At 34.5% G+C, this 25,466-nt stretch overlaps 2 long non-coding RNA genes across 3 annotated transcripts; both read left to right on the top strand.

The window, feature by feature from the left end:
- The first annotated feature begins 1,890 nt into the window (after window positions 1-1,890).
- Window positions 1,891-9,608, top strand: LOC123888528. 2 transcript variants are annotated; one of them, XR_006802150.1, is made up of 5 exons: window positions 1,891-3,063; window positions 4,257-7,424; window positions 8,957-9,019; window positions 9,097-9,175; window positions 9,263-9,608. It is a non-coding gene; the product is annotated as an uncharacterized LOC123888528 (long non-coding RNA). The 2 variants fall into 2 exon arrangements; XR_006802149.1 differs by having other exon boundaries at window positions 9,097-9,608.
- A 4,787-nt stretch (window positions 9,609-14,395) lies between these two features.
- Window positions 14,396-17,832, top strand: LOC123888527. Its single transcript, XR_006802148.1, has 3 exons — window positions 14,396-14,704; window positions 14,868-15,756; window positions 17,022-17,832. It is a non-coding gene; the product is annotated as an uncharacterized LOC123888527 (long non-coding RNA).
- Window positions 17,833-25,466: the final 7,634 nt, after the last annotated feature.

Raw genomic sequence — 25,466 nt, 5'->3', positions numbered from 1 at the left:
AGTTTTGGTTGAAAGAGGCAATGGCTAGTCCTTTGTTGGTTACATCTTCTTGTTAGTTGAATTTTAAAAAATTGACTGGTCTTTATGTTGGGATGTAGCGCTTAAATCTATTTGCACGTTAACTCAGCTAATCTACTTGCACCTTTACGTAGTTATGCCATGAATTAAACTGCCAAATCATACTTATTTACCTTGTCCTATAATTTTATTAAACTTATTTAAAACTTATCAGTTCAAACTGAATAACTTTTCCTGTATCTGAATTATGTGGTTGGGTAATGTATACAAGCATATTTCATTTAGTTCAATTGCTGGACTGAGTCTTCACTTCATAGTTAACGATTTTTCTTTTGTCTTTGACACCGTAACTTTAATTGCTTGAATTTCAGGATCTATCTATTTCTTCATGATTAGGGTTTTTCTTTGACAAACATTTCAGAATTGCTTTCTGTTCTTGATGTATATGCAATGTGTAGTTTGCTCTTTCATCCCAAAATGGTGGATCCTAGGCTTTGGAGATAACTATTCAATTGATTCAGTTTCTAAGGTATGAATTATATCACAAAATCCAAGTCTTGTAAATCTAATGTCAGGAAAATAGGCTTAGAAATATTTGATACAAATGTTACAGGGACTCTAGCTTCATAATCCTACTATTAAATAAATAAAAAATAATCTAATGTAGTAATGGACTTTTCCTTGTTTTTTTTTTATGAGCTATGGACTTGTCCTTATTACAAAAAGATCAATAAATTATAATTGGAAAGATCAAGTCCCATTTAAAGGTAAGCAATAACTCTCTGATAACTCAGTAGTAGATTGTCACTAGTTAAGTCAGAAGCTTAGCCTGTTGTTTCTAATATTCTTGTTAGGATTGTCAAACACTGCATTGGTTTTTTTTTTGGCTAGTATATGGCTACTATCCTAGTTTTATTGTAGATATATATGATACTTGAAGCATGAAGTCTGAAGGTTGGAGCCAAGGTAGTGTGTTTTGGAAACTTTAAAAAATCATTTTCTTATTTTTCTATTCTTACTTTGTTTTTTAGTGAAATAGTTTGAACTCTTTCTTGAAGTTGTTAGATTCATTTGTGCTTATAATGTGACCAATAAGAATAAACCAGCTAAGCTCTTGCTTGAACATGTGCAATGTTGTCTCATTTATCTCATTTGGAGTTCAATATTGGGGGCTGGCTTCATAACTATTTGCATTACATATATGCTATATTCTTTCCCGGTTTCCTTTGATGAAGAGTGGAGTTTGCCATCTATATGCATTTGAGGATCAGTGTTCTATCCATTTTGCAAATTTTCAGCTGAGTTATCGTATTTTAAGCTGCACTTTCCACAGGGAATCAATTATTTCTTTTGTTTCTGGTGATTTGTTTCTGCTCATGTTTTATTCTTTAACCTGTGGTAGTTTTGTTTATTATTTGGATTGGGGTTCAGTTTTTTCTTAGCTCTAAGGCTGGTTGTTAGATTATATTGCAATAAATACTTATGTGGTACATCACTTGGCTGGTTGTTATGACTTCTATGATAAATACATGTTTTATGATTAATAAAAAAATTATCTCCTTTCGTGCCCCCAATAGGTTTTGCGCCTCAACAGGTTATAATTTTTTTTTAAATTTTTAAAAAGACCTTTAATAGCGCTTTTCTAAAAAGAGCTATTAAAAATAGACCTACAATAGCACTTTTCAATAGGCTGTTGTCATAGATATTGCTATGAATTGCATTTTCATATGCTTTTTTAGAATTGTAGATATAAAGGATTTGACAATTTCTTGAAATGGATCCGTTATCAAGAATTATTTGTAAATTTTTTGATTATTGAATATAACTCTTCATTGGATAATCGAGATATGCGTATATATGTTTTGCAGTGAGCCGAAGTCCGAATATCGATTCTTGATTCAACGGATAATAACGGATTTTTTCAGATAGTTAAATCAAATTTCATCCATGAGTTGTTCTTTATTATTCCTTATTTTTTTGACTTTGATGCAACATAAACGAATTGAACTGTGAACGTGTTTTTCTGCAGCGTGGGTTGTCAAAATAATAACTTTCTTCATAGCATGCAGCCTCGAGATTTGATTTGCGATCTTTAGTAAAAAAAATTAATTCGTATCAATCTTTTTTTTTGTTGATTCTTATAGCATATATTTCTTGGTTGTTTTTATTTACTCTTTGGTGTTTCAGTAGAGGATGTGGTTTTGATTTCATGATATCTTGATCAGTTTTACTATTAATTTGTTGGCAGAATGCTGGAGTTCTCATGTGATTTTTCTGTTTTAGGGTGTTTCCAATTTAGTATCGGATAATGGTAATGCTTTGCGTTACTTGATACATGGTTATAACTAAATGTTTGATTGTGAATTGAAACTGCATCTGTTTTCTGTCGTGTCGTCTGTTTGAAGCAATAACTTGCTTTGTAGCATCAAACAATCAAGTTCGTTTTGGCACACTCTTCTTGATTGGGAATCATTTTCATATAATTTATTCTCTGGAGTTTTATTGTCCCTGTGTTATCAAATTATTACTCCTTTACACATTAGGTTTTCTTACATAAGTTTTTGACAATGTAAAAGCCCTGTTGATCAGTGACTTGGCCCATAGCATTCATCTCCACCGTAACCTTAGGTGTTGTTTCTTATGATCATCTATTTTGTTGGGTATAACTTAATTTTGTTGGGCGAGGCTTTAGTTAGTGTTGTACTATTTTGTTATATTTATTGTTATATGTGATTTATGCTGTTAAAAAGATATCCGCTTCATTTTACTGTATTAGGAGGAATCGAAAATTGGGTCATATGGGTACATGATGTGAAAAGAATTTGTTCCAGTGAATGATCATCTTCTGAAGGCTTTAATCTGGTCATATCTTCTACGAATCTTGACATTTCAGCTAGTTTACTCAGTATCTACTTCTTCAGTTCTGTTATTTGTGTTGGTTTTACAGGGGAGAGGTTCACATGCGTTCCTTTCAGCCAATAAATGTGCGGAACTGGTGGCAGGCAGAGGTTTACATACTTTTCATACAGCCTTGGGATAAAACAGGTAATTTTTGGCTTCCATGTGTATTTGTTTTGGGAGTGTTGTAGTTTTTGTGTATCTGTAGCATGAACGCGAGTATGAAGCATTTAAGATTCTAGACTACATCACTTTTCCCTCCCCAAGCTTTAAGTTTTGATTTCCTTATCTCTGTTAAAATCTAAGTCTTCAATAATTCCTTTTCGCTTGATATCAGGGTTTTCTGTACTTGTTTATTTTTTGCTTGGTAGGGATTTCCGTATTTGATACGCTTTTCTCAGAATCTCAAGAATTTCACACAAATAGGTGTTTTCAAAACACTGTTTTGCATTTAATTTTTTTGGCAGCATGCTGTAGTCATTCTAATTGAGTAACAGGTAATTGTGAATTGAAACGTGTAGCTATTGATTACAGTGTAGTGTGTTTTTTAAAACAATAAAGTGTAGTGTGTTTAAAAACAATAATAATGTTTTGTGTAGTATCTAGCAATCAAGTTTGTACACTTCATTTCTTCTCCGTGTTGTTTTAGTGTCATGTCTTCTCGGTAAGCCTATTGATGTGCGGTGAGGGTTGGTGGTTTATATAACTGAAAAGTTCAGCCTTAAGTTTCTGACCTATAACCTGACAGTGCAAGTAATTTGAAAACTTTTGTGGGGCACTCTTTGTAACTATGATCTTCTGATCACTGACTTCGTTTGGATAACTATTTTACTCTACTTTCTTTATTCTTGTGTTTTTTTATCAACTATTTATTATAGCGTATCATCCTGTGAACAAATTAACGAGTACACAGATGAACCATCATGTTTTGTTGGTTGTGTTATATATTTAAATTGATGATGGCGAAGATTATCACATCGTTGAGATATAATTGGTCAATTTTTACTTATACATATACGTATTTGAGCTGAATAATTGTTCTTCGATAGTGTACACGGTGGTGTTGAAGTTTTTGGTTGCTGAAGTTTGTAAGAAATAAATCATTTCTCTTCCCAAGATGAAGAATTTTCGACAACTTGGTTACATTATCTTCATAGTGTACAAGTTAACTTTCTAGAGAGACGACTTCTGGAACAACTCTTTGCCCGTCTTTTACTGTTTAGTTTCTATTTTATTTTATGTTTTTATAATTTATTATTTGTGATTTATTGTCAAAAAAAATAAATCATTATTTGTGATTTATGATGGTTGTGCTGATAAAAATATCCTCTTCAGTACAGTGCCGTAAGGACTCGTCTGTACTACATGTTGGAGAACTAGTATCTGCTGTCCTTTACTAAATTGGTATGCTTCACAAATTGTGAAATCACAAAACCGACCTGATGACAAGAAACCATCATTTGGCTAATCTTATCAAATATCGGGATCAACCAGACCGACCTGATCTTTCTGCTCCTCAAAGCTTGCAATTGTATCTGAGATTTGACCAGCTGATAATTGCCGCTGAATTTGAACTCTGGCAGGTTGGCAATTTTCATTTTTCTTTACATATTCAAGGTGTTTGTTTTACATTTTCTTTAGAACTAGAGCATGAAAAGGAGCAAAATTTGATGATGGCTAATCTCATATGCTCTAATCTTGAAAATAAGACTAATAGCAGAACAACAATATTTTACTTTCCCTCGTTTGCATTCCCGGTAGTATATAGATATTTGTTTTCCAAATCTTACTATCTGCTTTTGTTTATGTTTTGTCTCTACTCAGCTCTCAAGGTCTTCACTTGCTGAACTGGTAGGATATTCTCATTATTTGAAGCACAAAGCACAATGCTTTGATCTGGCTTTCTGTATTGTAACGATTCAGTTCTCTGTAGTGTCAACTATCAAGCCTTATTTTTGGTTCATTGTTTCTCTGTTGATTCTTACTGTTTATTCTTTTTGATTTTCAAAAGATAAATATATGAATGTGCGATTATGGCAGAGATTATAATTGGTTTTTGAAGTTTATATGATTTTTAAGAATCTGTGTGTGTATTTTAGTTTTGTGCAGTGACCCAAGGACTCCTTCATATTACGAGGATTGCCTCAATTATGCAATTTCATGTTGAGTACAAGATCTTCCAAACCGGGTGGAAAATCATTGCGATGAACATAGGCTGTGTCGAATACTTGCCACTATTGCAAGGCTTAAATTTGGTCATTTCTACTGACACAACTGTGCCATCATTATAGTCTTTGTTTGATACTCAGCATCTATTGTTTGCAGTTCCGTGAGTTTTATGTGTGGGTGTTGAATGTGCAGTGTGCTGTAGAGCCTGTGGCAGGATGAGGTTAACATACTTTCCATTCAATTCAGCCTTGGGATCCGTTACTGTTACATATATGTGTTTTGTCTTGCTAGTCTTGGCGATTAATGTTTTGCCCGGAGAAGCAATTTAAAGGCAATCTGGCCCTCAAGATTGACATTTGGAAGGCTTTGATACTCTTGAATGGAGCTTTCTTCTTATGGCTTTGGGTCAGATTGACATTCAGAAGGATTTTTGATACTCTTGAATGAAGTGTTTAATTTAATTCAAATGCTGAATAAATTATAGAATTTAGTCTAAATGTTGGAATTATATCGAATAGAATGTTATGAAATTATATAAATAGTTTTTTTAGCATTTTATATATAATTTCTTATGACTTGATGACCCATCTAAACTATCTTACTCATAATTGTTTGGGTTGGTTTGAGTTTGACAGAAAAATTATGGATTTCTTGCTTATTTGAACCGGTGGAATTTGATTAGGTAGCACATTGGGCCAAAACCGACACACGTACACCCCCCAAGTGTAAAACTACTTGCTGCTGCTGTAAGTCCTATGCTTTCCGTTCAGCCAATAAATGTGCGGAACCGGTGGCAGGCAGAGGTTTACATACTTTTCATACAGCCTTGGGATAAAACAGGTAATTTTTGGCTTACATGTGTATTTGTTTTGGGAGAGTGTTGTAGTTTATGTGTATCTGTAGCATGAACGCGAGTATGAAGCATTTAAGATTCTAGACTACATCACTTTTCCCTCCCCAAGCTTTAAGTTTTGATTTCCTTATCTCTGTTAAAATCTAAGTCTTCAATAATTTTTTTCCGCTTGATATCAGGGTTTTCCGTACTTGTTTCTTTTTCGCTTGGTAGGGATTTCTGTATTGATAAGCTTTTCTCAGAATCTCAAGAATTTCACACAATCACATTTGTTTTCAAAACACTGTTTTGCATTTAATTTTTATGGCAGCATGTTGTAGTCATTTTAATCGAGTAATATGTAATTGTGAATTGAAACGTGTAGCTGTTGATTACAGTTTAGTGTGTAGATAGTGGTAATGTTTTGGGAAACTTGATACATGGTTATAACCTCAGTGTTGAATTGTGAATTGAAACTGCATCTGTTTGCCGCTGTGTCGTCTGTTTTAAAGCAATTACTTACTTTGTGGTATCAAGCAATCAGGTTTGTTTTGGCACACTTTTCTTGTTTGGAATCATTTTCATATCATAATTATTCTCTAGAGTTTTATTGTCCCTTTGTTATCAATTTACTCCTTTACACCTTTGGTTTTCTTACATTTAATTTTTTGACAATGTAATCTGACAGCCAAATTTTCCACGATTCTCGAGAAACCGGGACAACTTCATAAATGTCTTGCTGATCGGTGACTTGGTTTAGCGAGTTAAGCTAGTCTTCTTTCCTTTTTTTTTTTTTTTGACAACTTTTTGTTTTATTATTTTTTCTCTACATATCATATGGTGTTCACTGGTAAAGTGTTACATCTAGGCTTAATCTGGCGATCTGAATTAAATTTGAGATATAAACAAATTTTTAGGGATTTAAGTATTCACTCATGAAGATAAATTGAATCCAATCACATGAAGCTAGAGACCAAATACTCATTTTTGTTGCTGCAAGTGAAGCTAGCATAGATAGATAACCTTGTCAAACAACTAAATGTGCAGCCAAAATCGTTTCTTAGTGTTGGTCAACTTTGACTACATGTATATATCAGATCTGTATTTCGATGCCTATCTATTGAAATAGTTTAGTCCCATAGGCAGTTGATTTCACATTAGAGGAATTAAAGTCGTCGAGGGTGTATCAAAGGTATTGCTTCATAGGTGAATAGTGTAATTGTTGGTCCCTCCCTACACTTAGAAACTTCTTGTGCTTCTCATTTATTGTATGTAACTATTCTTATCTTTCATTTGTTTGAATTGTTCATGCATTGACTTTGAATTATTCTGCTGCCACCTACTACCTTGAAACAAATTATTCTTAAGTAGTGTTGGGGTTCTGGTGTTTGCTTGCTGATTATTTCTATAATTCATGCTTCGAGTTCATATTTGCTAGATGAGATCTAACCTGTTCAAATGCAGGAACAACCGTAGAATGCATATTGGCTGAATGAAGTTAAACTCAGTAAGTTACTTGGGACAGGTTTTATTCTGTTACTTTGCTAAACTGAAAAATTCTGCATGAAAACTGGTGTATGTTGTGAAAGCAGGTTGTCATTGTGGTTGTGTTTAATTTTTCAATTCCTCTTGGCTTAATTTGGTAATTTGAACTTAGATTTAAACATATTTGCTTCAATGCTTCTCTGCATGCTTGGGCAAGATTTCACTGACTTTCTCATTCATCGTTGGAATATAATTGGTCATTTTTTTACTTACATTATATATCCTCAAATAATTGTTATTTGATTGTGTACAAGCTGGGGAAGTTTTAGTGTTTCAGTATTCAGAACCTGAGTACTACTCTGGCATAGAATATGAGATTCTAGAATAAATCTTTGCACTTCGTATGATAGGAAATTTAGACAACTTGCTTATGTATAGGGTTTGTGTTCTGATGATCTGTTCGTTGTAGACAAACTTAACTTTGCTGGGAGAGGTTTTCTACTATCTTCTTGTTGGGAGAGGTTTTCAATTATCTTATACTGTTTTTTGTTCATATTGTTATTAGTGATTCATGCTGCTCTTTACCTACCCAAGATGAGGACTTTTGGACATTTTGGTTACATCATAGGCTATTTATTTTATTTTTTTTGAAAATCAACAACTTTTTGGACATGGTACAAGATAGATTGAGGAATATAGTTAGGCCAAAAACCATTGGGATCAAACACAGCCCACTTAGCTAGCTAATGAACTACAATATTCCCAGTCCTCTTAACCCGACAATGCTTGGTTGGGAACAACTTAACTTTGATGGGGGGTTTTCTATAATCGTCTTTTAAATTCACAACGATGAAGATGATACTTCTTAAAAAACATCCCGTTCATTTAAGGGCCCAGGGACTTCTCTGTATTAAGAGGAAGCTGCAATTGTCTCTTCATATTGGTACACGATGTTCTTGCAAATTGTTCCAATGAGTCATCATCTTCTGAAGGCTGTCATATAGTCGCTACTGTTGCTAGGCTATAGTTTGGTCATTACTGCTGCGACTCTTGCATTTCAATCTTTTTTGGATAATCGGCGGCTACTTTTGTCGGCTCCTTTGAGTTTTTTGTGTGGGTGTCACAGGGGAGATAACCTACAAATGTGTGGCAGGAAGAGAGGTACACACTTTCTCAGTCTGCCTTGGATAAAACTTTCGCCTTGGGATAAAACTGGTCATACCTCTTACTTTCCGTTCAGCCTTTGATAAATAAAACATATCATTTTATTTCCCTTCTTATTCTTGAGATCAGTTGCTCACATATGTTTGCTTTCTGATGACTCGATTTCAGAATTTGCCGTTCTTGTTTTCTTCAATAGGCTGACGTCATGGAGCTCGCTATGAATTGCATTTTCATATGCGTTTTTAGAATTGTAGATATATCAAGAATTTGTTGATTCCATTTTTTTTGTTGATTCTTATAGCATATATTTCATGGTTTTCTTATAGCAGTAGAGGATGTGGTTTTGATTTTATGATATCTTGATCATTTTTACCTTTAATTTGTTGGCAGAATGCAGGAGTTCTCATGTGATTTTTCTATTTTATGGTGTTTCCAATTTAGTATCGGATAATGGTAATGGTTTGCGATACTTGATACATGGTTATAACTCAATGTTGAATTGTGAATTGAAGCAATAACTTGTTGTGTAGCATCAAACAAACAAGTTCGTTTTGGCACATTCTTCTTGATTATTACTCCTTTACACATTAGGTTCTTACATTTAATCTGGTAATATCTTCTACGAATCTTTACATTTCAGCTAGTTTACTCAGTATCTACTTCTGCAGTTCTTTTAAGTTATTTGTGTGGGTACAGGTTCACATGCTTTCGGTTCAGCCATTCCCAAAACAAATACTTGTTGTGTAGCATCAAACAAACAAGTTCGTTTTGGCACATTCTTCTTGATTATTACTCCTTTACACATTAGGTTCTTACATTTAATCTGGTAATATCTTCTACGAATCTTTACATTTCAGCTAGTTTACTCAGTATCTACTTCTGCAGTTATTTGTGTGGGTACAGGTTCACATGCTTTCGGTTCAGCCAATAAATGTGCGGAACCGGTGGCAGGCAGAGGTTTACATACTTTTCATACAGCCTTGGGATAAAATAGGTAATTTTTGGCTTACATGTGTATTTGTTTTGGGAGAGTGTTGTAGTTTTTGTGTATATGTAGCATGAACGCGAGTATGAAGCATTTAAGATTCTAGACTACATCACTTTTCCCTCCCCAAGCTTTAAGTTTTGATTTCCTTATCTCTATTAAAATCTAAGTCTTCAATAATTTTTTTCCGCTTGATATCAGGGTTTTCCGTACTTGTTTCTTTTTCGCTTGGTAGGGATTTCTGTATTGATGAGCTTTTCTCAGAATCTCATGAATTTCACACAATCACATATAGGTGTTTTCAAAACACTGTTTTGCATTTAATGTTTTTGGCAGCATGCTGTAGTCATTCTAATTATTCTGGCACACTTTTCTTGTTTAGGAATCATTTTCATATCATAATTATTCTCTAGAGTTTTATTGTCCCATTGTTATCAATTTACTCATTTACACCTTAGGTTTTCTTACATTTAATTTTTTGACAATGTAATCTGACAGCCAAATTTTCCACGATTCTCGAGAAACCGGGACAACTTCATAAAAGTCATGCTGATCGGTGACTTGGTTTAGCGAGTTAAGCTAATCTTCTTTCCTTTCTTCTTTTTTTTTTTTTTGACAACTTTTTGTTGTATTAATTTTTCTCTACATATCATATGGTGTTCACTGGGTAAGTGTTACATCTAGGCTTAATCTGGCGATCTGAATTCAATTTGAGATATAAACAAATTTTTAGGGATTTAAGTATTCACACACTTCATTCGGAATTTCATAATCACATGTTTCTTGACTCTTTTTTTGTTATAAAGTGGGCAAGAACGACTTAATACACTGGACAAGAACATCTCATATAGATCAATCAAATTTCTTCAATATTAGTTGTTTTATACTATTTTTATTTATTTCTGGGCTTTGGTTTTTCGACGTGAGAATTGAATTTTGAACGTGTTTTTCTGCAGCTTGGTTTATCGAAATAATAACCTTCCTCATAGTATGGAGGTGAGCGTTTTGATTTGGTGATATCTATTAAATTATTTATTTTTTCATGTTCTTATTATTTAACTCTTGTTTCATCTTCATGTTCTATATTCTTAATATTTTCTGGTTGATTATTTTGGGTTCTTGCTCATGAGGTTTTATTCGGTTGTTGTTTGTTGAAGTATTTCTATCTTGGAGTTTGTGCTACTATTATCGATCGTCAGAGCCTCCGACTTTGCATTACTTACGTGTACATGATCATTCTTCTGCATTAATCTCGTCATCTTTTCTCGACATTTCAGTCTTTGTTGTTTGATACTCAATATCTATTTCTGTCAGACGATGTACCTTTGATTTTTCTGTGTGGGTATTACAGGAGGATATCCTATAAATTTGTGGTTTGCTGCGGTACCCGTGGCAAGAAGAGGTTCACGTAGTTTCCTTTAAGATTCTAAAGTACATCTCTTACTACTTGTGATATTTGTTTATCTGTATAGGAACGTGAGTATGAAGCATTCCCTATTCTAGATACATTTCTTTGCTCTATACCTCAAGGATGAGGAATTCTAGAAGTTTGGCAATTTGTTGCGTTGTTGATTTGTCACTTCCTCTGTTATGTTTTTTCTTGTCATTTGTGATATATTTAAGAATAAGATATGGTTCTTCTCTCCTAAATGGGTATCCCTCGTAGAACGTGCAACTGGAGCAAGAATTTGGTATGGAATTAGCTGCTGTTGTTGTGCTTTCATTTGGTGATCTCCTATGTTAGAAACTTATGTATTGAAACAATACACATTTCAAGTTGGAACAACAACACTATTTTGTGGGTTAATCTCTCATGTCTGTTCACATAATTCCCCAATAACCCCTTTTAAGATAAGCATTTTAAAACTACACATTTCAAGTTGGAACCATACTCAAACACATTCTACATGATTAATGTTTGCAGTGGCAATTATTATGCCAATTTTGTCCCTCTAAATTGCTAATGGAAACATGGTTATACGCTACTTTAACTTTATGGTTTTAGTGAACCATTATAGCTAACTCTTGTTAAAAATACCATGCCAGTAAAATCAAAACTGTGATTATAAAAACTATCTTGAACTTTATTAAACTCTAGTTTAATATAAGTTGGAAACATTGGCACTAAATTTAATTTCTCCTGTCCTTGTTCATCCCCCTATGTTGCTGCATTTTGATTAGTTTGGTTACTCTAGAAAAGTTGAAATATTCAATGCCTAGATTAGATATATATCATTAGTATAGATATTAGAGGTAATTAGAAGATAAATAGTAGTCTTATTATCAGCGGTAGAGATGATGATATTTAGATATCTCACCATTTTAGAGGATTAGCTGAGGATGCCTACAATTTCTTGGTAAATTGTCTACAGAGATTCCTACCATTTTAAAGGATCTGATACTGAAGTCAGTGTATCAGGTACTTGTGGATCTATATTTTTTAAGCCCAATGTTCCATCTTGTTTTTATATTCATTATGGATTAGTATCACACTTTTTCTCAATAATAGTGTGATCTAGTGGGCTGTATTTGTTTGCCACTATATTTTTGAATGGTATCATTATTGTTTGGCAAAAACAATAGGGACTTTTTGTCGAAATTTATAGCTATTTGCATCTGACCTATGGTTAATCATTTTTTGTGTATGTTAAATATGGCTGTGATTGATGTTATGAAGTTTGCAGCAGAGCATGGAAGTAACTTTTATCATCTTATCAGAGAATGGTAAAAATTAATGTGATATACCATTTTTATATGCATGTATTGATTCCTTTAGAAATGATAGCATGAAAGCAAGTAACCAAACTGCATTTGGGTCTTATTAATAATAATCAGAAGATAAATAATAGTCTTATTACCAGTCGAAGAGATGACGGTATTTAGATATTCCTTTTTCTTTTTAGTAACGTTTCGTGATTCTTGTTAAAATTGAATTGAAGTGTGAACATGTTCTGCTAAATTCTATAATCTTTTTCTTGGTTTTTCTACAACTATATATCACACTACCCCATCATATCTAGTAAGCTCAAATACATTTTTTTCTTAAAAAAAAAAAAAACTACCCCATCATATTACTGATTCCTCACATTTTAGTTTTCCATATGTAATCTGGCAGTATAAATTACACAAATTTGGAGAATTGTGACAACTTTGTGGGGTTCTGTATTTGTAACTATGATATTCTGATTAGCGGCCTGGTTTCAAGAAATCTTCAATGTTTCTCTTGACTTTTCTACAACTATTTGTGGAGTTATTTTCAGCACATGTTTCATCTGTTCACAGGGTATGTGTTACATTGCTTTGATGTGCAACATAGGTCTGCTTTCTCAATCACACTGTATCTTGTTAAATTTTCAGCACATGTTTCATCTGTTGTGATGTTCACAGGGTATGTGTTACATTGCTTTGATGTGCAGCATAGGTCTCCTTTCTCAATCACACTGTCTTGCTCTTTTTTTTTTCTTTCTTTCAGTGTTTGTGTGTGTCTTTCAGTGTTTGTGTGTTTCTGTATTTGGAACTTGTGTACCACTCTCACTTAACTCTTTGCCTTTCCCAAGACGAGCAAGTTTGGACAATTTGGTTATGTCATACGTGCTGTTTGTTCTGACAATTTGTTCATTGGGAACAACTTAACTTTGACGGGGGAGGTTTTCTATAATCGAATTGTAAATTCACCATGATGAAGATGATACTTCTTAAAAGACATCCTCTTCAGTTAAGGGCCCAGGGACTTCTTTGTATTAGGAGGAAGCTGAAATTGTCTCTTCATATTGATTGGTACACGATGTTCTTGCAAATTGTTCCAATGAGTCATCATCTTCTGGAGGCTGTCCTATAGTCGCTACTGTTGCTGGGCTATAATTTGGTCATCACTGTTGAGACTCTTGCATTTCAATCTTTTTTTGCATAATCAGCGTCTACTTTTGTCAGCTCTTTTGAGTTTTTTGTGTAGGCGTTGCAGGGGAAGTAGCCTATAAATGTGTGGCAGGCAGAGGTACACACCTTCCCGTTCTGCCTTGGTTGAAATTGGTGTTACATCTTTTATGGATCGGTTATCAAGAATTATTTGTAAATTTTTAGATTATTTTATATAATTCGTCATTGGATAATCGAGATATGCGTTTATATGTTTTGCAGCGAGTCGGAGTCCGGATATCGATCATTGATTCAACATATTATAGCGAATTTCTTTAGATAGACAAATAAAATTTCATCTGTGAGTTCTTTATTATTCCTTATAAACGAATTGAACTGTGAATGTGTTTTTCTGCAGCTTGGGTTGTCAAGATTTTAACTTTCTTCACAGTTTGGAGCCTCGAGATTTTATTTGCGCTCTCTAGTAAAAAAAAATAATTCTTATCAATCTTTTTTTTTAATTCAATTTTTCGGTTGATTCTTGTAGCATATATTTCTTGGTTTTTTATTTACTCTTTGGTGTTACTGTAGAGGATGTGGTTCTCTTGATATCTTGATCCCTTTTACGTTTAATTTGTTGGCTGAATGCTGGAGTTCTCATGTGATTTTTCTGTTTTAGGGACTTGGGTGTTTCCAATTTAGTATCAGATAATGGTAATGTTTTGGTAAAGTTGATACATGGTTATAACCCCAGTGTTGAATTGTGAATGAAAACTGCATCTTTGTTCTATGTTCTGCCATGTCTTCTGTTTTGAAGCAGTAACTTATTGGGTAGTATGAAGCAATCAGGTTAGTTTTGGCATACTCTTCTTGATTGGGAATCATTTTCATATCATTTATTCTCTGGAGTTCTGTTGTCCCTGTGTTTTCAAATCACTCCTTTACACCTTAGGTTTTCTTACATTTATGTTTTTTATAATGTAATCTAACAGCCAAATTTATGTGAAGAGTTCAACTTGTAAAATCTATCATTCAAGGCATGTTAGTTTATTCCTTTCATATTTATGTGGCCTGCGTCTCTCTTACGTCAATTGGATGTGTGTACTCGTAAGTTTATTTGATATTCATACTTGGAAGGTTTGTACAGTTGCTTGGAATTCAGTTTGCGCCCCTTTTGATGTTGTAGGTTTGGGTACCAAGTCTTCGAAACAGCTTAATAGGTTTGGGTACCAAGTCTATGAAACAGTTTAAGAGGTTTGGCTATCCCTCGTAGAACCTGCAACTGGAGAAAGAAGTTGGTAAGTATTGATATGTTTTTCCAAGAATGTAGATATAAAAAAATTCACATAATCACACTACTCTTGACTCTTCTTTTACACACCGGTTATCGATGACTATTTGATTAATATCTGGTTAAAATTCTTATTTGATAATCGAGAGATTCATTTATCTATTTTGCAGCAAGTTGAGAAGTCTTGAAATCTAGAACGATTTGATATAATGACAAAAATGGAGAATGGTTCCGGATAGATAAATTTAACTTCTTCAATACCAATCGTTCTTTATCATTTTTATTTTTGGGCTGTGATTGTGAGACTATGAATTAAATTTTGAACATATTTTTAATATTTCTTATTTTGTCTTTATCGCTGGTATTCTGTTTCAGTTAGGTATCAGATTGTGGTGATGTTTTGCGAAACTAGATTCATGATAATAAGTGCCTCTGGTTGAATTGTGAATACTGAATGTACTGTATCGTGTTTTGAAACAGTAGTTTTGGGTTATTTCAAGCAATAAGGTTTATTTTGGTACACTCTTCTTGGGTAGTTCCGGGTAGTTTCAAGCAAATCAGGTTACTTGGATTGTAAATTAACTTCAATTTAATTATCCTCTGTTTAGTTTTAATGTTTATCGATGGGCGGTGAGGGTTTGTGACGACTTAATTTTGTGACGACTTATATAGTTTTACATAATCTTGTACTGTTTTGTTGTTTTTATCGTTATATGTGATTTGAGATTTGTGCTTCTAAAAAGATATCCGTTTCATTACTGTATTAGGAGGAATCCAAAATTGTGTCATATGGGTACATGTCGTTGCAAAGTGGGTACATGTCGTTGCAAAGTGGATACAATTTGTTCCGGTGAATGCTCATCTTCTATAGGCTTTAATTTTGGTCATCTCTTCTACGACGCTTTATATTTCAGCTAGTTTACTCAGTATCTACTTCTGCAGTAGTTCTTTTGAGTTATTTGTGTGGGTATTACAGGGGAGAGGTTCACATACTTTTCGTTCAGCCTATAAATGTGTGGTTTGCTGCGAAATCGGTGGCAGGCAGAGGTTTACATACAGGTAATATTTGGCTTACTGGTATGTATGTCTTTTGGGATAGTGTTGTGGTTTTTGTGTATCTGTAGTATGAAGCATTTAAGATTCCAGACAACACTTTTCCCTCCCCGAGCTTTGAGTTTTGATTTTCTTATCTCTTTTAAAATCTTTTAGTGTTCAATAACTGTTTTTCGCTTGATTTCAGGGTTTGTTGTACTTGTTTACTTTTTCACTTGGTAGGGATTTACGTATTGATACGCATTTCCCAGAATTTCAAGAATTTCACACAATCACATCTTGACTCTTCACTCTAAATCGGTTATCAAGATTTTGTTTTATATAATTTTTTGATATAAGTATTCATTTGATTATCGTGAGATGTGTTTATCTGTTTTTCAGCGAGCTGAGAAGGTTTGATGTCTAGAACGACCGGATACAATGAACAATAACATTTTCATATAGAAATTTCAAATTTCTTCGATATGAGTCGTGCTTTGCTATTTTTATTTATATTTGGGCTTTGATTTGAAGACATTGTAAATTGAATTTTTTACATGTTTTTCTGCAACATAGTTTGTAAAAATGATATCCTTCTTCATAGCATGGAGTCTAGCCTTTTGAATTGGTGATCAATATTAACTTCTTTTTGTTTTCAAAATATCTCTTCTGGTTTTGTTTACCTCTTGCTTGATCTTCATCTTCTGTATTCGTAATTTTTTTCTTGTTGATTATTTTGCTTTCTTGCTTCTGAGGTTTGTTATTAGTTCCAATCTTGAAATTTTCTGCTCTTATTTTAATGACCTTGGAATCTTGTTCTTTTAATTCCTCAGTTGTGTCAAATATACTTTAAATTTTATCATGTACGTATCGGTGTTTTCTTAACACTGTTTTGCGTTAAATATTTTTGGCAGCATGCTGCAGTTATTCCAATTGTCTGACAGATAATTGTGAAATGAAATGTGGAGTTGTTTACTACAGTGTAGTGAAATAAGACAATAATAATGTTTTGTGTAGTATCAAGCAATCAAGTTTGTACACTCTTTCATTTGTTCTATGTGTTCTTTTAGTGTCCAGTCTTCTAGGAAAGTCTATTGATGTGCGATGAGGGTTGGTGGTTATATAACTGAAAAGTTCAGACTTATTTTTGTGGCCTATAATCTGACATTGCAAGAAATTGGAACAACTTTGTGGGGCTCTTTTTGTATAACTATGCTCTTTTTATATAACTGAAAAGTTCAACAAACTTTGGATAACTATTTTACTCTTCGTTCTATATTCTTGTGTTACAGGCATCATCCTGTGAACAAATTAATGAGTACACACATGAACCGTCATGTTTTGCTGGCTGTGTTATATATTTTCAACTGTTGATGGCCTTAATTTGATGATCTGAACTTCGATTTGAACATTTTGGCATCTCTTTACCCTCCACAAGGACGAGGAGTTCTGGACAGCTTGGTTTGGCACTTTTTTGTTATGTGTGATTTTCCACTTCTTTTGTTATAATTTTCTCTTTCTACTTTCCAGTCATTTGTGATATATATTAATAAGAGTTTTTCTCCTAAATTAGAAGCATATTGGAGAACTAGAATCTGCTGTACTTTCCTAAATTGGTATGCCTCACAAATTGTGAAATCACAAAACCGACCTGATCACAAGAAACCATCATTTGGCTAATCTTATCAAATATCGGGACCAACCAGACCGACCTGGTCTTTTTTCTCCTCAAAGCTTGCAATTGTATCTAAGATTTGACCAGCTGATAGTTGCCGCTGAATTTGAACTCTGGCAGGTTGGCAATTTTCATTTTTCTTTACATATTCAAGGTGTTTGTTTTACATATTCTATCTGCAATTTATGTGCCTCCTTATGAAAGCAATTTAGAACTAGAGCATGAAAAGGAGCAAAATTTTATGATGGCGAATCTCATATATGCTCTAATCTTGAAAATAAGACTAATTGCAGAACAATGGTATTTTACTTTCCCTCGTTTTATATTCCCGGTAGCATATAGATATTTGTTTTCCAAATCTTACTATCTGCTTTTGTTTATGTTTTGTCTCTACTCAGCTCCCAAGGTCTTCACTTCTTGCTGAACTGGTAAGATATTCTCATTATTTGAAGCACAAAGCACTATATATTTTTTTATACTGTCATTGTAATTTATATTATTATGAAGTGTATTCTTATGGAGTGGATTTTCAAGTAAGAAGTTGAACTATGTACAAGTTTGTTTTTTTCGTTCGTTTTAATATATGGCGTCGTTGGTCATATTGATTTGAATTTCTTTCCTCGTCAACTTATTGCCAAATCACAAGCTTATAACAGATTTTGATATTTGCATTTCACATGTTGGCTGTGAATATTTGTTGTGTGGTAATTATTTTAACCTCGATTTACCTTCATTAGTATGATTGTCGATATTTCATGTATTAGATGGAAAATTATTATAATGATTAAAATACATTGCGATAGCATAGCAAAACAAAATTGTGTAACTAGTTTAGAGTAACTATAAATTGTGTAACTAGTTGAGAGTAACTATAAAAACAGGGAGTCGAAAACCCGTATTAAACATTTGAAATCCCTAGTCCCATGAATAACTAGAAAATGAAAAGGAAAGAAACACGCTCATTGGATGAATCCCTAGTCTCATTGAGCTTTCACCTTTGTGGAAGCCACGCGCAAGACCACCGTGTATGCCAGTGATTTCCTAAGCACAAGTTGCAAGGCAGTCATGGTATCCATTGGCTCGCCTAGAATTCCAGCAGTAGAAACGGCCACTGGCTCAGCTGCAATAATAGCTTCCTCACCTGACATTTTCCTTGTAGATTTTTAAAAAATAGCTTCGTTTCTGTTTCTGGCTACTGACGATGTACTCGTCATTATGTTGATTTTCTCAGTAAAAAATTAGTGTAGTGCAATTATTTCAATTACAAGTGCAGCCTAATACAATGAGAATCTTGTTATTCAAACACTTTCCAAATCCTGAACATTGTATTTTTATCTCATTATATTGTGGATGTATGTTGTGCATTGATGATCTAATCAGAGTCACGTCGCGTTTTATATAGTAGACTGATGCGGATGTTTATATATCTATCTAATGCTGATGCTGATGCTTTAGACTAGGTCTGATGATTTTGTGTTTGGATTAATTGCAGTCATCAGAGGGAGTAATGTCCTATGCTTCATAAGAAGTGCAGGACATTTACACAGACATTTCTTCCCTCGATTCTTGCACTTAAAGTACCACCCAAGGATGAGGTTGCTACAACAGGTACATTTCTGTAGATGCTGTTAAACATAAATTTCTAACAATGAAAGTTGATCACAGGAAAAAAGTTGTAATTTTCTGCAAGAAGGTATGTTTTCCTTTGTTAAACTTTGATGTACTGGAGAAATGCAATTTATTTGTTTGAAGAGAATACTATGTTGCATGTGTGCAAACTGAACTTAGATATGGTTTGGAATAATAACCTATTTTAGGAAAGATGGTTAATTCTTGATTTAGCTGGTTTGAGCATGTTATTTGAGGAATACATCGGTTTGTTAGTATATCTTGGTTCTGCAGAATGATTTAATTTTATCAGTACAAGAAAGACTTCACATTTCAGCTTTTTTGATACTCAGTAACTACTCTTCTCAGTTCATTTGAATTTTGTGTTACAAGGGAGACAGCTATGAATGCGTGGTGTGCTCTGGCCAGTAGCAAGCAGAGGTTAATAATATACTATCCATTCAGTCTTAGGATAAAACCAGTATTTTTTTACATATCTATATTTGTTTTGGGAGTGTGGATATTTGCTTTTCGATGGTGCGTCTTGGCGCCTGCTATTTTATTTTATTTTTATTTTTTTTGTATTGGGAGTATATATGTTAAAGTGTAAAAGGTTCGAAGTATATCTTTTCGCATCGTGCCAAGGATGAGGAATTATGGAAAGCTTGGGGTCCTTATTTGATTTTCACTTCCTATGTTATTTTTTTATTTTTTTTACAATTTTACTTTTGTTTATGATATATGAAATAGGTATTGTCACAGTGTGGAAGACTAAATTATTTTCATTTCACATTGAGCACCTTCATATATTCTCACTGTTATGCTAAATCATTTGGTGATCTCTACTCTGAATATGAATTCTTGACATTTCTTTCTTTGGGGGATCTACTTTTCTTGATTCTTCAAGTTCCACGAAGTACTACTTGGTTGTTACAGCAGAGAAGCCTATAAATGTAATGTGGGATAACTCGGGCCATTTTATTTACCTGTACCTACTCGATTTGATTAGAGTACTTGTAGGATGGTGTGATGTGGTATTGTTGGATTTTTTTGTGTTGTTTATCAGGAACCTGAGGATTAGGAAAGCTTGTAGGATGGTGTGATTTATTTACCTGTACCTACTTTGATATGGCTTTCTGTATTGTAACGATTCAGTTCTCTGTAGTGTCAACTATCAAGCCTTATTTTTGGTTCATTATTTCTCTGTTGATTCTTACTGTTTATTCTTTTTGATTTACAAAAGATAAATATATGAATGTGCGATTATGGCAGAGATTATAATTGGTTTTTGAAGTTTATATGATTTTTAAGAATCTGTGTTTTGTGTTGTGACCCTAGGACTCCTCCATATTACGAGGATTGCCTAAATTATGCAATTTCATGTTGAGTACATGATCTTCCAAAGCGGGTGGAAAATCATTGCCATGAACATAGGCTGTGTCGAATACTTGCCACTATTGCGCTTAAATTTGGCCATTTCTACTGACACAATTGTGTCATCATTTTAGTCTTTGTTTGATACTCAGCATCTATTGTTTGCAGTTCCGTGAGTTTTATGTGTGGGTGTTGAATGTGCAGTGTGCTGTGGAGCCTGTGGCAGGATGAGGTTAACATACTTTCCATTCAATTCAGCCTTTCGGGATTCGTTACTGTAGAAAAATAGGGTGAATGCTGTTATATTTTATTCATCAGCTCAAGGCTGTTTTTTATAATCAAAGTACAGCTAGTTATCTCCTTGATTTATGGAGGAAATAGTTAAAAGGAGAAATAAAAGGAAATAATGATATGTTTAGAATCTCCTAGAGATAACAAACTTGGAAACTAAATATATTCCAACAGTTACATATATGTGTTTTGTCTTGCTAGTCTTGGCGATTAATGTTCTGCACGGAGAAGCAATTTAAAGGCAATCTGGCCCTCAAGATTTGAAATTCGGAAGGCTTTTGATACTCTTGAATGAAGCTTTCTTCTTATGGTTTTGGGTCAGATTGACATTCAGAAGGCTTTTTGATACTCTTGAATGAAGTGTTTAATTTAATTCAAATGCTGAATTTTAAATTATAGAATTTAGTCTAAATGTTGGAATTATATCGAATAGAATGTTATTAAATTATATAAATAGTTTTTTTAGCATTTTATATATAATTTAAGTCTTATGACTTGATGACCCATCTAAACTATCTTACTCATAATTGTTTGGGTTGGTTTGAGTTCGACAGCAAAATTATGGATTTCTTGCTTATTTGAACCAGTGGAATTTGATTAGGTTGGGTAGCACATTGGGCCAAACCCAACACACGGACACCCCCAAGTGTAAAGCTACTTGCTGTTGCTGTAAGTCCTATGGTATTAGGTGGGAGCTTAAATTGTGACATTTCATATTGACTACAAGGACGGAAATTTGTTCCAATGAAGCATCATGTTCTGCAGGCTGTGTACAATACTTTAATTTTATCATCTATGTAAAAAAGATTTCACTTTTTAGTCTTTATGATACTCAGTAACTACTCTTCTCGGTTCATTTGAATTTTCTGTTTTTCTATGTTACAGGGCGACAGCTATGAATGTGTGTGGTGTGCTCTAGCCAGTGGCAAGCAGAGGTTAATATACTATTCATTCAGCCTTAGGATAAAAACACCAGTATATATTTTTACATATCTATTTTTGTATTGTGAGTGGGCTATATTTGACTTTCGATGCTGCGTCCTGGCACCTGCTAATTCTTTTGTTTTTGTTGTTTAGGAGCATGAATGTTGAAGCATAAAAGGTTTGAAGTATATCTTTTTGCATTGCGCCGGGTGTAACGACCCAATTTTCAAATTAATAATTTTTATGTGTTAAAATATTTTATTAACGTAGAATTTTAATTAAGTTAATAACTTGAGTTATTTATCGAGTACTTTAGTTATTAAGCGAGTAGAGTTAGTTAACGTGTTATTGGGCCAAGTCAATGGGCTTGAGGCCCAATGGGCCTTGTGAGCATGAGTGGGGCGGCCATATGGCCAAGTCATGAGAGAACATTTCATTTGTTCTTGTTCTTGACAAGTTGAAGAGAGAAGAGAGCTCAAGAGCTAGGGCAAGAAGAAAGGGAGAGATTCAAGATCATTCATCGAGTTTTCTTCGAATCCAGGTATGAGAGTAGGCTCCATAGTCGTGGGTGATTCGAGGAAGGGGAGAATGTCGATTTCTCCTTACCCGAACTTCCTCCACCCCATTTTCGTTTTAGCTTAGAACGGATTTTCTTGATGGAAATCGTTCCTAAGGTTCTTAATATGTTTAACATGTTTTTAACATGATTAATGAACGGATTTAATGATTAAAAAACGAGTTTATGAAAGATTAAACTCAAGAACTTTGTGTTCTTGAGAGTTTTGATGAAAAAGTGTTCAATCTTTACTTTTTCGATGTTTATGATGTAGATCTGAGAAATGGACTGTCCTTTTGTGTTCATCCATGTTTGTTATGCTTGAATACAAACTCTTTTGGGATTTATAACATGAAAAATGGGATTTTTGTGCGTTTTTGTGTAGAAAACGCATGTTTTTCCGCCTCAGGCGCAATAATTTCCGCCTGAAACGGCAGAGCAGTGAGCAGCCAGCCTTTCAGATGTTTTTACACCTCAGGCGTAAACATTTCCGCCTCAAACGTAAACTTCCGCCCCAAACGTAAATATTTCCGCCCCAGGCGGAAATACTGCAGATTTCACCAATTTTTCATCTGCTATCTTCCTTTGCATGTATTTTCAATCAGTGTCTTATTCTTACATGATTGTTGATGCTTGTTGATGATTGTTGATGCTTGTTGATGCTTATAACGATTGTTAATCATGTATGATGTTGTAAATGACGAATATTAAGGTTTTGTTAATCTTAATAATGACGTATGTTGGATAGTGTTCCACATAGTAAATGACGAGTTTTATGCTAAATAATTGTTGGTGAATTCATGAAAAACATATACATGCATTCATGAATTTTGTTGTTGTATATTGGATATTCCAATAAAGACGGATATCAGATTATATTTATCCGATAAAGACGAATATTAGAGGTGAGATACTCTAATAAAGACGAAACGGTGCCACATGCATTAGATATGTCTAGGATGACATTGAATGAAGTTGACGCATTAGAATGCATTAGGATATGTGTACATTTATGTGATAAGTGATATGTGACACATACTTGGATAATTGTGATAATTGATTGTGTGAGTATTCGATTATATGTGTTTATGTACTTATAATTGAATGATAGATTGTTGATGGATATGGATGAATGTATGATAGATGCATGAATATTGAGAAGTGTTTAAGTACCGTTTTGCTTACACTTATATTTTGATTATGTGATCTAACTCTCGTGCTTTGTGTTATGTGCTGGACCGTTGGGGGTTCAGATTCTCAGGTTGAGGATCCCGATCAGAGTTAGAGGTTGCTCGTGCTCGTGTAGTGCGCTTTTTGGTGAGGAGTTTAGCTTAGACTACTCCTTTAGATATATTTTATATATCTTTTTGACGGGTTGTATAGAGTTGCTCTGATTAGGTGTAATACCGTGATGGGATATTCGCTTGATTTGTATTTAAGCCCGTGATGGCATATTTAACTTTGCTAATCCTATCTTTTGGGTTGTAAACATAATATCCTTTGTTGATATGGCCTAGAGCCTAGGGATATTGTGTGAACAATTATGACTATTGTATGATATGCACTATGATAAATATCGTTTTTAATTTCCGCTGTGCTAGCATGATTTTAATTATGCCGAGGTTTTGTATTATAACATGTGACGCCTGAGTTTTCTTAAGTGTTTTATTTATTTATATTCAATAAATACGCGTTAAGGGGTTTGGGTGTTACAATAGTGGTATCAGAGCAAGGTCGGTTCATGTGGAACCAATTAGGATTAGTTGCCCATATATTCAACTTGTGTAGAGATAACACTGTTGATATTACCTTTCTAAGTCTGTTCTTGGATTGGTTGGTTGTTCAGGATCATGGCTGGGAGGGCTAACAATCAGATGGCAGATGCGATAGCTACTTTGACCAACATCGTGGCTAGAGATCATCAACCCGGGAGGGAAGATGAGATGAGGTTAGAGAGGTTCATGAAGCATAATCCGAAGCTTTTCACTGGAGGCTATGCTCCGGAGGCTGCTGTCAAGTGGATAGAGGAAGTTGAGATTGTCTTTGAGGCTATGAGATGTACCGAGGAGAGTAAGTTGACCTTGGGTACTTATGTACTTCGTGAGGAAGCTAACAAGTGGTGGAAGAATGCTAAGCTGAGGATGGGAATTGGTGGTGTGGTAATCACTTGGGAGATGTTCAAGGGAGAGTTCTTGAGGAAGTACTTTCCGGCTGATATTAGGAACAAGAAAGTGGTGGAGTTCATGGAGCTCAAGCAAGGAAACATGTCTGTGGCGGAGTATTCCGTGAAGTTTGAGGAGCTTTGTGCGTTTAGTCCACACTATAACACCGTGGAAGCTGAGAATGACAAGTGTGTCAAGTTTGAAAGTGGGTTGCGCCCGGACATCAAGCATCTTATCGGATTTTCTCAAATCCGAGACTTTGCAACTTTGGTGGATAAGTGCCGTATTTGTGATGATGATGGAAAGGCCAAGACTAACTACTACAAGGCCATGAGTGACAAAAGGGGAAAAGGTCAAGACCGTGGGAAGCCTTATGGTGACAAGGGAAAGAAAGTTGTTGAGGCTAGTGGTGGAAAGAAGAGAGGTAGCGGTCAGTGCTATAGGTGTGGAGAAGTGGGCCATAAGTCTTATGAATGCCCAGGGAAAGGAGACAAGTGTTTCAATTGTGGAAAGTGGGGTCATAGGTCCGATGTTTGTCTAGTGAAGGTGACTTGCTTCAATTGTGGTGAAGAGGGTTACAAGAGTCCTATGTGCAAGAAGCCGAAGAAGACTATGGGAAAGGTGTTTGCCTTGAGTGGAGATGATGCGGATCAGGGAGATAATCTCATTAGAGGTACGTGTTTCATCTATAACACTCCTTTAATTGCGATTATTGATACGGGAGCAACACATTCTTTTATATCTGTTGATTGCATGAAGCGTCTTAGTATACTTGTGTCTCAAATGTCTGGTCGTATGGAAATAGAAACTCCTGCTAATGGTTCTGTAACCACCCGTCTAGTATGTCGTGATTGTCCCGTAACCGTGTTTGGTAGGCACTTTGGAATGGACCTAGTGTGTATCCAACTTAGTGGAATAGATGTTATCTTTGGTATGAACTGGTTGATATTTAATCGAGTCCATATCAATTGTTGTGAGAAGACCGTTGTATTTCCTAAACCGGAGGAGAGTTTGCATTTGATGAGTAAGAAGGAAGTAGTAGAATCATTGAAGGAACCTGTAGAGGTGTATGCGTTGTTTGCATCCTTGAAGACGGAAGGTGAAGTTAAGGTGGAAGAGTTACCGGTTGTTTGTGAATTTCCCGATG

This window comes from Trifolium pratense, linkage group LG6 (assembly GCF_020283565.1).
Source record: "Trifolium pratense cultivar HEN17-A07 linkage group LG6, ARS_RC_1.1, whole genome shotgun sequence".
In the NCBI taxonomy this organism is placed as follows: domain Eukaryota; kingdom Viridiplantae; phylum Streptophyta; class Magnoliopsida; order Fabales; family Fabaceae; genus Trifolium; species Trifolium pratense.
The sequence above is the reverse complement of the archived record's forward strand: the minus strand, read 5'-3'. Positions and strand labels throughout refer to the sequence as shown.